Here is an 11,657-nt window from a genome sequence, read left to right on the forward strand (position 1 = left end):
TCTTCCTCTTGCTGTTAAACAGAACAGAGCCATCGATCTGACTTACAGCCCGGCAGGACTTTTGATTGAATATAACATCATAACCCTTGTCAGCTAATTGACTTATAGACAATAAGTTATGTGTTAAGCCGTCTACCAATAAAACATTATCAATGCATGGACTACTATCTACACAAATAGTACCAGTACCAATAATTTTACCCTTTTCATTTCCTCCGAAGCCAACTTCGCCTCCAGGCTTAAGTTTCAGCTCTCGGAACATACGCTTTTCTCCCGTCATGTGACGCGAGCATCCACTGTCCAGATACCATGATTGGTGTTTCAGTGGAGCTATCAAGGATATCTGCAACATAGATAATCTTGTCCTTAGGTACCCACTTTCTGGGTCCTCTTTTGTTAGTTACCCCAGAGGTTCTGATCACCTTGGGTGTCTCAACATAATATTTTAAAGGAATACTTGCATGATATTTGGTCATAGAGAAAGATCCCTTTTTAAGAGGATGTTTAGCAACTTTAGCAGGTACAGGATCAGGCAATATGGTACCAGAGGGAACAAAGCATTCATATAAAGATTTAGCTTTAGACACAGAAGGCTCATTTCTAATTGGTTTAGAATAGCCAATGCCATGCATTCCATTTCTGCTTACACCATAGATCATTGAAGCCATTAAGCTTCTATCTACGCTTTTAGCCAGGAATCTTTGAAAAGATTTTTCATACTTAGATTCATGCTTACTATCAGAGGCATCGCAGGCAATAACTTCTTCTAACTTAGCAATTTGATTCTTAAGCACAGAGTTAGAATTAATTAAAGCATGGTTATCATTTTTCAAATCAGATATGATTTTCTCATGTTCAGAAGGAGTTTTAGAAACAGCAGATAAGTTCTTTTTCAGCTTCTTATGTTTAGACAACAAGGAGTTATACTTATCCATGATATCAGACAAAGCATGTTTCAGTTCAGAGGTAGAGAAGGAAGCAAATACCTCATTTTCATCGTCAGAGTCTGGATCTCCTTCTGATTCTGAGTCAGAGTCAACAGCTTCCTTTGACTCTTCTCCTTTGTCTTTGACAATGGCCATGAGTCCTTGGACTTCACCATCAGAGTCAACATCCTCTGACTCTGATTCATCGAATGTCACCATCAGACTCTTCTTGGTCTTGAAGTGCTTCTTTGGCTTCTTGTCCTTCTTCAATTTTGGACAGTCACTTTTGTAGTGCCCTGATTCTTTGCACTCAAAGCAAGTGACTTCCTTGATTGATGACTTCTTCTGACCTGAGGATTCAGACTTTCCTCTTGCCTTTCCAGAGCCTTTGAACTTGCTCTGCCTGTGCTTCCAGATGCGGTTGAGTCTCTTGGAGATCAGAGTCAGCTCATCTTCATCAGAATCTTCTGATGCTTCTTCAGATTCTTCTTCTTCAGCTTGAAGAGCCTTTGACTTCTCAACCTTAGCCTTTTCAGATTTGGATTTCAAGGCTATGGACTTTTTCCTCAGATCTTGCATCTCTGAGCGCTTCAGCTCATGGCATTTCAAAATGCTAATGAGTTCTTCTAAACTCATATTCTCAACGTCTCTTGTGAGCTCTATTGAGGTCACCAAAGGCATCCAACTTTCAGGAAGACACCTGATGACCCTTATGACATGATCTTTTGTTGTGTAGCTCTTGTTGAGAGGACGTATGCCAGCTACAAGCAGTTGAAATCTGGAGAACATTTCTTCAATGGACTCATTTGGCTCCATGATGAAGGATTCATACTTTTGGATCAAAGACAATGCCTTTGATTCTTTGACTTTCTTGTTTCCTTCATGAGACATCTTCAGAGAATCAAAAATGCTTTTAGCAAACTCACGATCTGTAATCTTCTGGTACTCCTCATAGGAAATAGCACTTAGAAGAATTGCTCTTGCTTTGTGATGTTGTGAGTACAGCTTCTTTTGATCTGCAGTCATCTCTGACCTTGGGATCTTCTTGCCATCTGCATCAACTGGACGCTCGTAGCCATCCACAATAATATCCCAGAGATCTGCATCGAAACCCAGAAAGAAACTTTCCAGTCTATCTTTCCAATATTCGAACCTTTGACCATCGAACATAGGAGGCTTTGCGTTGTAACCATCTCTTTGAGTTTCACTGGTGGTGGCAGCCATTGTTTTTCACACCGGCCCGGATCACTGAACACTGTTAGGTGTGGTAATCAGAACTTGCGCTCTGATACCAATTGAAGGTATGAAAAACGGTAGAAAGGGGGGGGTTTGAATAACGTTTTCAGTACAAAACTACCACCTTAAAGATTTTGACAAATCTTTCGAGAACTTAAGTGCTAAAGATAAGAGATAGAAAAGCACACAAGTATTTTATCCTGGTTCACTTGATAAATCCCTCAAGCTAATCCAGTCCACCCGTTAAGGTGATTTCTTCCTTCTTAGAATGAAGGCAATCCACTAATCAGATAATTGTTACAACTGCACTTGAAACCTACAAGTGACTAACAATACACTGACTTAGCTCTCACTAAGATTCACTCTCTTAGTCTTCTCTAGGATCCGATCAACCTTGATCTCCTAAAGGCAAACTATACAACTGTATATGAAGTTCTTGTTTACAAAGAAATTGCTTCTAAAAAGCTAATAGTAAACACAATGAATTTCAGATGAAAGAAGGCTTAGAATATTTTGAATATGTCTTGCGCGTGTATTGCTTCTAAAAAGTTTCTTAGCCGCTTCTTTCAATCTTCAGCCTCTATATATACTCCAAGGATTAGGGTTGAGCGTTGCATGGGAAATGCTACCGTTGGAGGGCAGTTCTGGAAAATCCAGCTTCTGCTGTGGCTGAGAACGTTAGGTAGGTCGTCAGGAAGGTACACTTGCTTTTGTACTTGGATAGCGACTTGACCTTTTAACCTAGGAGACTTCTGATCAGAGGAATACTTCATATTGGAACTTGTGAAGCCGGTTGATCAGAGTCAGAGGGAAAGCACAGAACCTCTGACCATTGTATCTTCTGATTCTGAACTCAGAGGGAAGAACTGGCCTTCAGAGTTTCTTGCTTCTGGACTTCAGAGTTTCCACTATTCAGCTTCTGGATCTTCAGAGTCTTCTACACCATCAGAACATCTGAACCTTCAGTGTTTCTTGGTTGTCAGAACTTCTGGATCTTCAGAGCTTCTAGCGACTGAGTCCACATCAGAGTTTGTATAGCTTCAGAACTTCTGAAGCTTTTCCACTGTTCATACTGAACATGGTGAATGCGAAAGCGTTGCTTGGGTTACCCTTTATACACAGTGCTTCTGATTTGTGTGAAATTAAGTTAAGGTCAGAGCCTGTAAATAGCACACTCAGAAAAACACGTTAGAGTACCACAATTGTTCATATCAAAAGGTTAACTTGTAATCATCAAAACATGAGTTGTACTACTAGATCAAAACTTGATCTTACACTCTAGTCATCCGACAGAACTTGATAGAGTCGCGTCGCCGACGACGCAACGAAGAGCTGGAGCAGAGGCACGGCTCCCCACTGCGTCGTGTAAGAAGGAAGTTGTGCCGTGAAGAGGTGCACCGCGCCCGAGGTGGCGACGTCAGACTGCAAAACGATTGTTTACAGGAAGAGTTAGAGCACTATCGCCTCAAGCAGTGGGGTGAAGAAGTGAGGGAAGCCGAGGCCGTTTCGAAGTTCGAGCCGTTCTCAGCGGCGGTGAGAGAGGTGGCTATACCGGATGACATGAGGAGCCTTGTGTTGGCAGCGTACAGCGGGCAAACTGATCCAAAGGATCATTTGCTTTATTTTAATAAGAAGATGGCGATAAGCGCAGCTTCCGATGCAGTGAAGTGCAGGATGTTCCCATCCACATTTAAGGGCGCGGTGATGACTTGGTTTATGGCTTTGCCGAGGGGATCTATAGCAAAGTTCTGCGACTTCTCGTCGCAATTCCTTATTCAGTTCTCTGCAAGCAAGATCGAGCCGGTAACAATTAAAGATATGTATGACATTCGGCAGATGGAGCGAGAAACTTTGAAGCAATACGTAAGGCGGCATAGTGATGCGTCCAGGAAGATCGAGGAGTCGGAGCCTCAGGCATGCGCGCGCGCTTTCAAAAATGGATTGTTGCCGGGAAAGCTTAACAACAAGCTGAGTCGAAAACCAGTGCACTCGATGACAGAGGCTCGCGCCCGGGCGAGTGCCTACATCCTAGAAGAGGAGGACGACGCATTTAAGAGGAAACGGGTAAAGACGGAAAAAATAAGCGGCTGAAGAAATGTGTCACTTGGCGGGAAAATGGATACGGAGAAAGGAAGCAAATAGTACGTATGTTGAGGAATTCGAAGGGAAGCAACCCTGTTCGAAAAAGGAGGACGTTGAGCGCCTACGCCTGCGGCGGACAACCAGCCCTCACCGGCGTGGGAGGCCAAAGAGGTGCTCGAACGAGGAATTGGCAAAGGTTCTCCAAGAGGTGAGGGTGATGCAAGCAGTCGAGGTGGAAGGCCGGACAAGGTGGTGTGAATATCACCACTTGGAAGGCCATGACACCAGTGATTGTTTCACGTTGAAAGGAAAAGTCAGAAGGCTGATCAAAGCGAGGCGATCACAAGCAACAGACCGCGAATCGGACAAGGACCAACAGGGCGGTCGTTGGCGAGCGCCAGCAGCAGGCAAGAATAGAACGAAGGTGGCCAAGAAGAAAGGAGCCGAAGAAACTTTCAACAGCGATGTCAAATCGTCAGTTGAAACGATCAACACAATCGTAGGAGGCTTCGACAAGAGCGGCAGCAAGTCCACGGCGGGACGAAAGCATGAGAAGGCGGTAGCATCGGTACAAGAGTATCCGGCCCCGTTTGGTTGTCAACACCTAGATATAGTGATATCGTCAGCAGATTTTGAGGGGATTAAGATGCACAAAGACGATCTAGTGGTGGTAATGGTAAAAATCAATGGCTTTAACGTGCAAAGAGTGCTTCTGGACCAGGGCAGTTCCGCAGATATCATTTATGGAGATGCGTTTGATCAGTTGGGATTAACAAACAAGGATTTAAAGCCGTACACAGGGATCCTAGTAGGTTTCTCTGGGAAGCAGGTCCAGGTGCGCGACTACGTGGATTTGTTTACAGTCTTTGGGGTTGGCGAAAACACTGAGCTTCTGCGCATAAGGTATTTGGTCTTGCAGGTTGTGGCGGCATACAATGTAAACATAGGGCGGAACACATTGAATCGTCTCTGCGCAGTGATATCAACGGCTCACCTGGCGGTAAAGTACCCCCTAATTTGCGGTAAAGTAGGGAGAATCGCAGTAGATCAGCGAGGGCAAGAGAATGCTATAATAATTGCCTTAGTTTGTATGGAAAGAAGGGAGTTAATGATGGGCACAAGTGTCATGAAATTGAAGTCTCTAAGGGCGGATGGAAACAGCCAGCTGCGCAGGGCCAAAGCGTCGCGAGAAGGCGGGAGCAGCCGATCAGCGAAAGCATAAAATGGTCAAGAAAAGATCGAAGTAAGGACAGAGAAAGCCGAGAAACAGGGCAGAATGAACAATCTACTTGTACCATTGATAAGAGGTGTTGGGAGAATTGGGATATGGACGCATCCAGTAGGGGTCTGCTAGCAATTGAGCTCAGGCTTACCGCCGAGCAGGAGGGGCGCCTGGATAGGTTGGTAGAGGACAACGTGGACCTCTTTAGCTGGGGACAAGACGAGGCAACGCTCCGAAGGTTGCCCACATTTAACAGGCCAGTACAGTTGGCGGGAAGGAAGGTGAAAAGGGTTGAGCTACAGAGGGCAGGGCGACGAGCTGAACCAACGCATCGGGCGAGAGAACGAGCTAGGAAAGCCTCCTTTCTACTATAGAGTCGTCGAGCAGGGCGACGAGCTGAAGGATGGGGTGTTAGGTGTGGTTCTCTGATCAAGCGAGTCGGCGACAGAACAAGGGAGCGGCGAGGAGACTGAAGAACTAGGACAAAAATAAATATGCACTCTTTTTCTCCACCACGAGAGTTTTTTACGAGGCATCCCTCGAATGTAAAACCTTTTTACAAATCAAATATACAAGGATATTTTCAACAATACTCCTAACCCTCAACTGAATTGAGACGGCAGCCTGTTGGGAAAAATTCCCTGAAGGTGGCGATCCCAACACGACCTTGATGTCTGGGGATCGCTCCGGAAAGTCCGGCGTTGACCGTTGACACCCGTTGGCAACGTGTGCAGATAAGCTTCTTATCCCAAGAACCTCCCCGAAATATGGGCGAGTCAAGTCTCCCCGAAACGCGGGCGAACATTTTTAACTAGGCTAAGCCTTGGGCAACCCACATGGCCATTGGGTCCTGAGCAACTATAAGTCCCCGCCTAATAAGGCTGGTGGGGCCACACCTGATCTTACGGGAAAAGCGTGTGAACAAAGCCTCGGTCAAAGACTGAGCAAAAGTCCTAGTTATACCCAGCACACTCTCAAGGTTATTCACGCGAAACTCGGATTCAAGCAATGGAGACATGGGCGAAATGGCGACGTAACGTAGGGCGGGACACGTAGCGAGTTGCCAGACTCACTCGTCCATTCATTCGTTCATTCATTCATTTATCCATTCACTATGTATTTGCTTGTTTATTCATCAAAACATGCGGTCATAAAGAAAAATTATTTTATTCATTAAAGCCAGTTGAGTACATTCAAAATGGAGGATTCATCCTCATTACATGATACCGATCTAGCATTGCTGCTAGCTGCCTATCTAAGATACGCCTCTGAAATATCAGATGCGTCATCTCATTCTTGCACTCTTCCTTTCGCTCCTCTGTGTCGTCTTCTCGGAGCTCCAGTCCACATGACGAAGCAAAACACAAAGGGAGCTCAGAATCTTCATTGCAAGAGGACAGGAAAATGAATTGTTGTTACATGGCTGATTTAAGGATTATTAACATCTTTATCTTGCTCTACATCTTCTTCGTTCAGGAAACGCTCGGCGACGAAGCCGGGAGGATCGTCGGGACCAACCAATCCGATGGGAGTCACCTTGTTGAATGCTCCCATCTGGCTGAGATCAATTTGGGGGTGGAGGCGTTGAACTTGGGTTTTGGCGAGGAAGAAACCACGAACGCGCTCGAAGACAGCGGCAGCAACGACATCAAACTCCATCTTTTCTTCTAAGGCCTTCGCGTCAGATTGGGCCTGGGCCTTTGCTGCAGACAGAGCCTCATTTTTCTTCGCCAGTTCAGCACGGAGGGTTTCAAGTTCCTCGCCCATTGAAGAGATGGCTTGATCCTTGGAGGCCACCAAATCTTCCTTCGCGTTGGACTCCAACTTCGCCTCCTGCTGGAGTTTTGGAAGGGCCCCTTCCAGTTCCGAAATCTTTTTGTCTCGAAACTCCAAACTAACCTCAGGACGGCTAATCTGCTCGGCCAACCCTTTGGAAAAGGAGGCTTATGGGGAGGCTAGCTTGGCAAGAAGTGCATTGCGCTCCTCTAGGAATCCAGCGTTGAGGGCACGAAGGTGGGCCACCTCCGACCGTAGCGCCTCAGCGTCTTTGGTGGACCACTTATAACGATGGAAAGCATGGAGCACTATCGCCAAAGCACCCTCGAACACTCTATCTAAGCCCTGCTGTTGAACCACTTCGTCCATCCTCACGACTTGTGTCGATGTCAAGGATAGGGAAAATGGCAATCCCTGGTTTACAGAACTTGGGGGCGGAGGCGAATTGTGACCCAAGGGTGGCGGTGGCGGTAAACTAGAAGATGGTGTCGAGCTTTGACCGGAGAGTGGCGGGACAACCGTCTCCTCAGGGGGCGACCTACCAACAGGATCACCCCGGGCATTGAGCGAAGAAGCTGGAGTCACCTTGGGGGGCCCGCTGGGCTGAGCCGCCTTAAGAGTCTCCTTGGGACCATGAGAAGTTGTGGTGGTAGCGGGGACGCTCTCCCCGCCAAAGGAAGAGGTAGTAGTCAAGGGGTGTAGCTTCTTGGGGGGCGGTCGGGAGGCTCCCTCGCCAAGAGCCCGTTTTCCACTTTAACCCGCCAGGGTTGTTGAAGAAGATGTTTTGTCGCCCTTCAGGTTGACCCGGGGGGGGGGGGGGGGGGGAATGGGATGTTCTTTTTCTTTTCAAAGGCGGCCAGAAGGTCCACACTGGCGAAATTCATATTCCTTGAAACGAAGGGCAATAAAAGAGTCAGCAGGGGGTAAGAAGTGTAAAATAAACAAGGGATAGGGGACGAAGCAGGGAAAGGGCAAGAAAACCTACGTAAGCGGGAGTAAGCGGGAGTTGATGAAATTATGGCTTTACCAATCACACGAGAGCAGTCTCCGACTGGGAGTTTAGCTAGGAAGCTGATAACGACTTTGTCCTCAGGAGTTAGAGAATCCTTAGTTGGGTCGACTACCGGGGATACTTCTTGGGTCCAGTAGAAGGGAAATCGGGCGATACCGTCCCTCAGGGTAAAAATCTCGGTGTATTCGTGAGATACCACGATCTTGAAATACCTTCGGGCGAGGTCGGTAGTGATTGTGGACCAAAAGGGGTTGAAGCGTCGGCGGTTGGGTCTAGCTTCCAGGGAGACCCAGCTGCGTGGTGGCGAAGGCTTGGCGGACGCCCCATAGAAGTAAAAGAAGTGAGAGGGCTCGGGCTCTTGCTGGATTGCGTCGCAGAGGATTTCAAAGCATCGCAGGAAAGCTCAGTTGTTGGGGTGAAGCTGACACGGAGCGGCGTTGATACTACGCAACACGGAGCAAACAAACGGAGAGAAGGGAAACCTGATTCCCAAACTTGTGAACATGTACTCGTACACGTAGAAGAAGTGGGGGTGATTCACGAGGTGGTCAGGGAGGCGAAGCCAAGGGCGCTCGGAGGCTGAGCAACCGCCATAGTACAGAATGTTGTCAAGAGGTTTCTCGTGACAAAACCCACCAGACTTTGAGGAAATTTCGCAGATGGACTACCACTGCTCTAAACTGGACGACTGGTTAGGAATTGTCCCGGCCGGGAGGCCCCTTACCGTAGGAACTGGCAAGGATTCCGAAGACTTAGCTCGGAAAGCGACAATGTCTTTTTTATCGAGCGGAACTCCCGGGGGGGGGGGGTCTACAGGGGGAACGTACCGTAAGGGGGTGGCAACGGTGACCTTGCGGTTGGAGTTCTTGGTTCGGCGCCTTGAAGCCATTAAAGGAAAGGGCACAAGAAATGAAAATTACTTTGAAGTTGTAAAGACTCACCAGTAGAAATGGCGGCGCATGGGGCGTTGTGAGAACTGAGGCAATGGTCGGTTAAAGGGGTTTCGCACGTAAAAAGGGTGGCCAGGAGTTGGGGTTGTGAAAGGAGTAAGGGATGGGGAAACAACGTCTTTATAGGAGGGAGATGATGATGATCGAGGGGAAACGTGTGAGGTAATGTTGTGGGCAGTTGAAAAATGTGGAGGGAAGGTGGAAAATCGTGAACCATACTAACGGAGAAATGATTGCGGTTGCGGGATTTCGGGGAGTGGGAATGGCGCAATAAATGGAAACTGCAAATGTTGAAGCTAATTGGTTCAAATTCAAACTGGCAGGCTTTTATGGGGATTCGAGGGGACATTTCAAGGAAGGCAGTTGGGATTTTGCAGTCCTCTGCTGCCATGTGGCATAGGCCCAATTTGTGTCAAGCCACCGCGACTCATGACACACGCATGGCTGCAGCTGGGCGAGAAAACCAAGCGTTATTGATGGCTGTCGCCACCAGCCCACTTGTGGACTCGGGAGACCGAAGAAACTTGCTAAGAGAACCAAAATTAGTCTTAAGCTCTAGTTGTCAAGCCATGTTGGCAATTGTCTTAAGTCATTAGGCTCTGGCGTTAGTTACTTTACTCATGATCGTCGCCTCAGGTTTCTTCTTAAAGACACACTCAACTCTCATTGATAAGCGTATAATTGAAGCACTTTATGTTTGTCTTTCTAAGCTTCATTATGTACATTCTTGTGCTTAATTGTTATGACTTAGTCATGTTTTGACCATTAGTGTTTATTTGGATTATTCATGGAAAAGAGCTTAATTCTACACTTTTAGTTTCTGTGACTGTTTTGCTAGAACAGGTTGAATCTGGAGCAACAAATATTCAAATAGGCTTAATAATATGTCGTTGGAAAGATAACTCAAAGTTCTACAACTTTCATGTTCAGCACAATTCAGTAATCAGCCTCTAACATTGTCAGAATTGCCTTGCAAAGTTGTTGTCGCTAATCCTGCGAGTCTGGAACAGTTTGCACTCAAATGATCATATCTTGGGCTACAGAACTCCGAATTAGGATCCGATTGAAGGCACACGAAGCTGACTTAAAGGGCTAAAACTCTCATGTTTACCTCGATTGAAGATTCAGACTTCGTGTGGGACCCACGAATGCCTGATTGTTCAGCAGCTTACTCATTTATGTGGGCCCGATTTTGTGAAGATTTAGAAAAGATTTAGATAACAAAGATTGTTACTTGATGACCAAGTTTATTTATTAGTATAAATAAGTGAGTTTAGGCTTTTGTTAGACCACCAAACCACCTCACCACCAAAACACATCATCTCACCATAACCTCCTCCTCCTCCTTTCTCTCTCTCTTTTCTATTATGAGTTGCTAAATTCCATAGTTAGTCTTAGGATTTTTAATATTCTTGTGTTTGCAAACTTGAGGTTCTATTCTTAATGTGAATTCCTTATTTATTAATTCTCTTCATCTCTATTTCTGATCTAGGGTTTGCTTAATTCCGTAGTTTTAAAAATAAGAGTTCATGCATGTTCGCTTAGTTCATGTTAGTTCGTAACTGTTTCTTAATCGCTTAGTTTAGGAAACTGAGAATTGATTTTCGCTTAGTTAATCAACTTTCACGAATTAGGGAAACAATGAGGAAGAATTAATCTTTTGTAACCGATGAAGGTTTGTTGCACTTGAATGTTATAATCCGAGGACCAACACTTTCTTTTATCTGAATTAAATCTCTTTTAATTTCTGTTTGTTACCTTCTATCAAATCAATCAAAAAATCCCCTTTTTAATTGCTTTATTTTACTTTAATATCAATTAATAATTTATCAAGTCCTTGTGAGATCAATCCTGGTGTTCATCACCTTGTACTGCATTCAAAGCAGAATACTTTGGCACGCATCACGACAGTGCGCTCGTTAAATTGGCGCCGTTGCCGGGGACTTCGGTGATTATTAATTATTTTTAGAGTATTTTTTTATTTTTTGTATTATTTTACTATTTTTTATTTCTATTTTCGTTTTTATTTAAAAAAAAGTAAAAGAAAAAAAAAGTGGAACCAACGTAACAGCATTATACACCTTTTGATTTTTACTATTATTAGATTGTAGTCTATTTTTTGTTTATATCTTCTATATCTATCTCATATCTTTTATCTCAATCTCATATCTTTTAATTCTCTTTCTTATCCTCTATTTTTAGATCACTATCTTCTTTTTTATTTCTCTATCTTTTATCTTTTTTATTTTATTTTGTTATCTTTTCTATTTTATTTCCCTTCATCTTTTTACTATTATTTCTATCATTAGTTTTTTTTCTTTTCTCGTTAGCTAACTTTTTTTTTCTTTCCAGATCCTTACGTTTTTTTTATATTTTCCTTTTTTTTTTTAATTCTCATTACTATTTTTCCCTCTAACTTATTTTTATCCTTTTGTAATTTTTTTTTTTGTTGT

Source organism: Lotus japonicus, chromosome 3 (genome assembly GCF_012489685.1).
Source record: "Lotus japonicus ecotype B-129 chromosome 3, LjGifu_v1.2".
NCBI lineage: Eukaryota > Viridiplantae > Streptophyta > Magnoliopsida > Fabales > Fabaceae > Lotus > Lotus japonicus.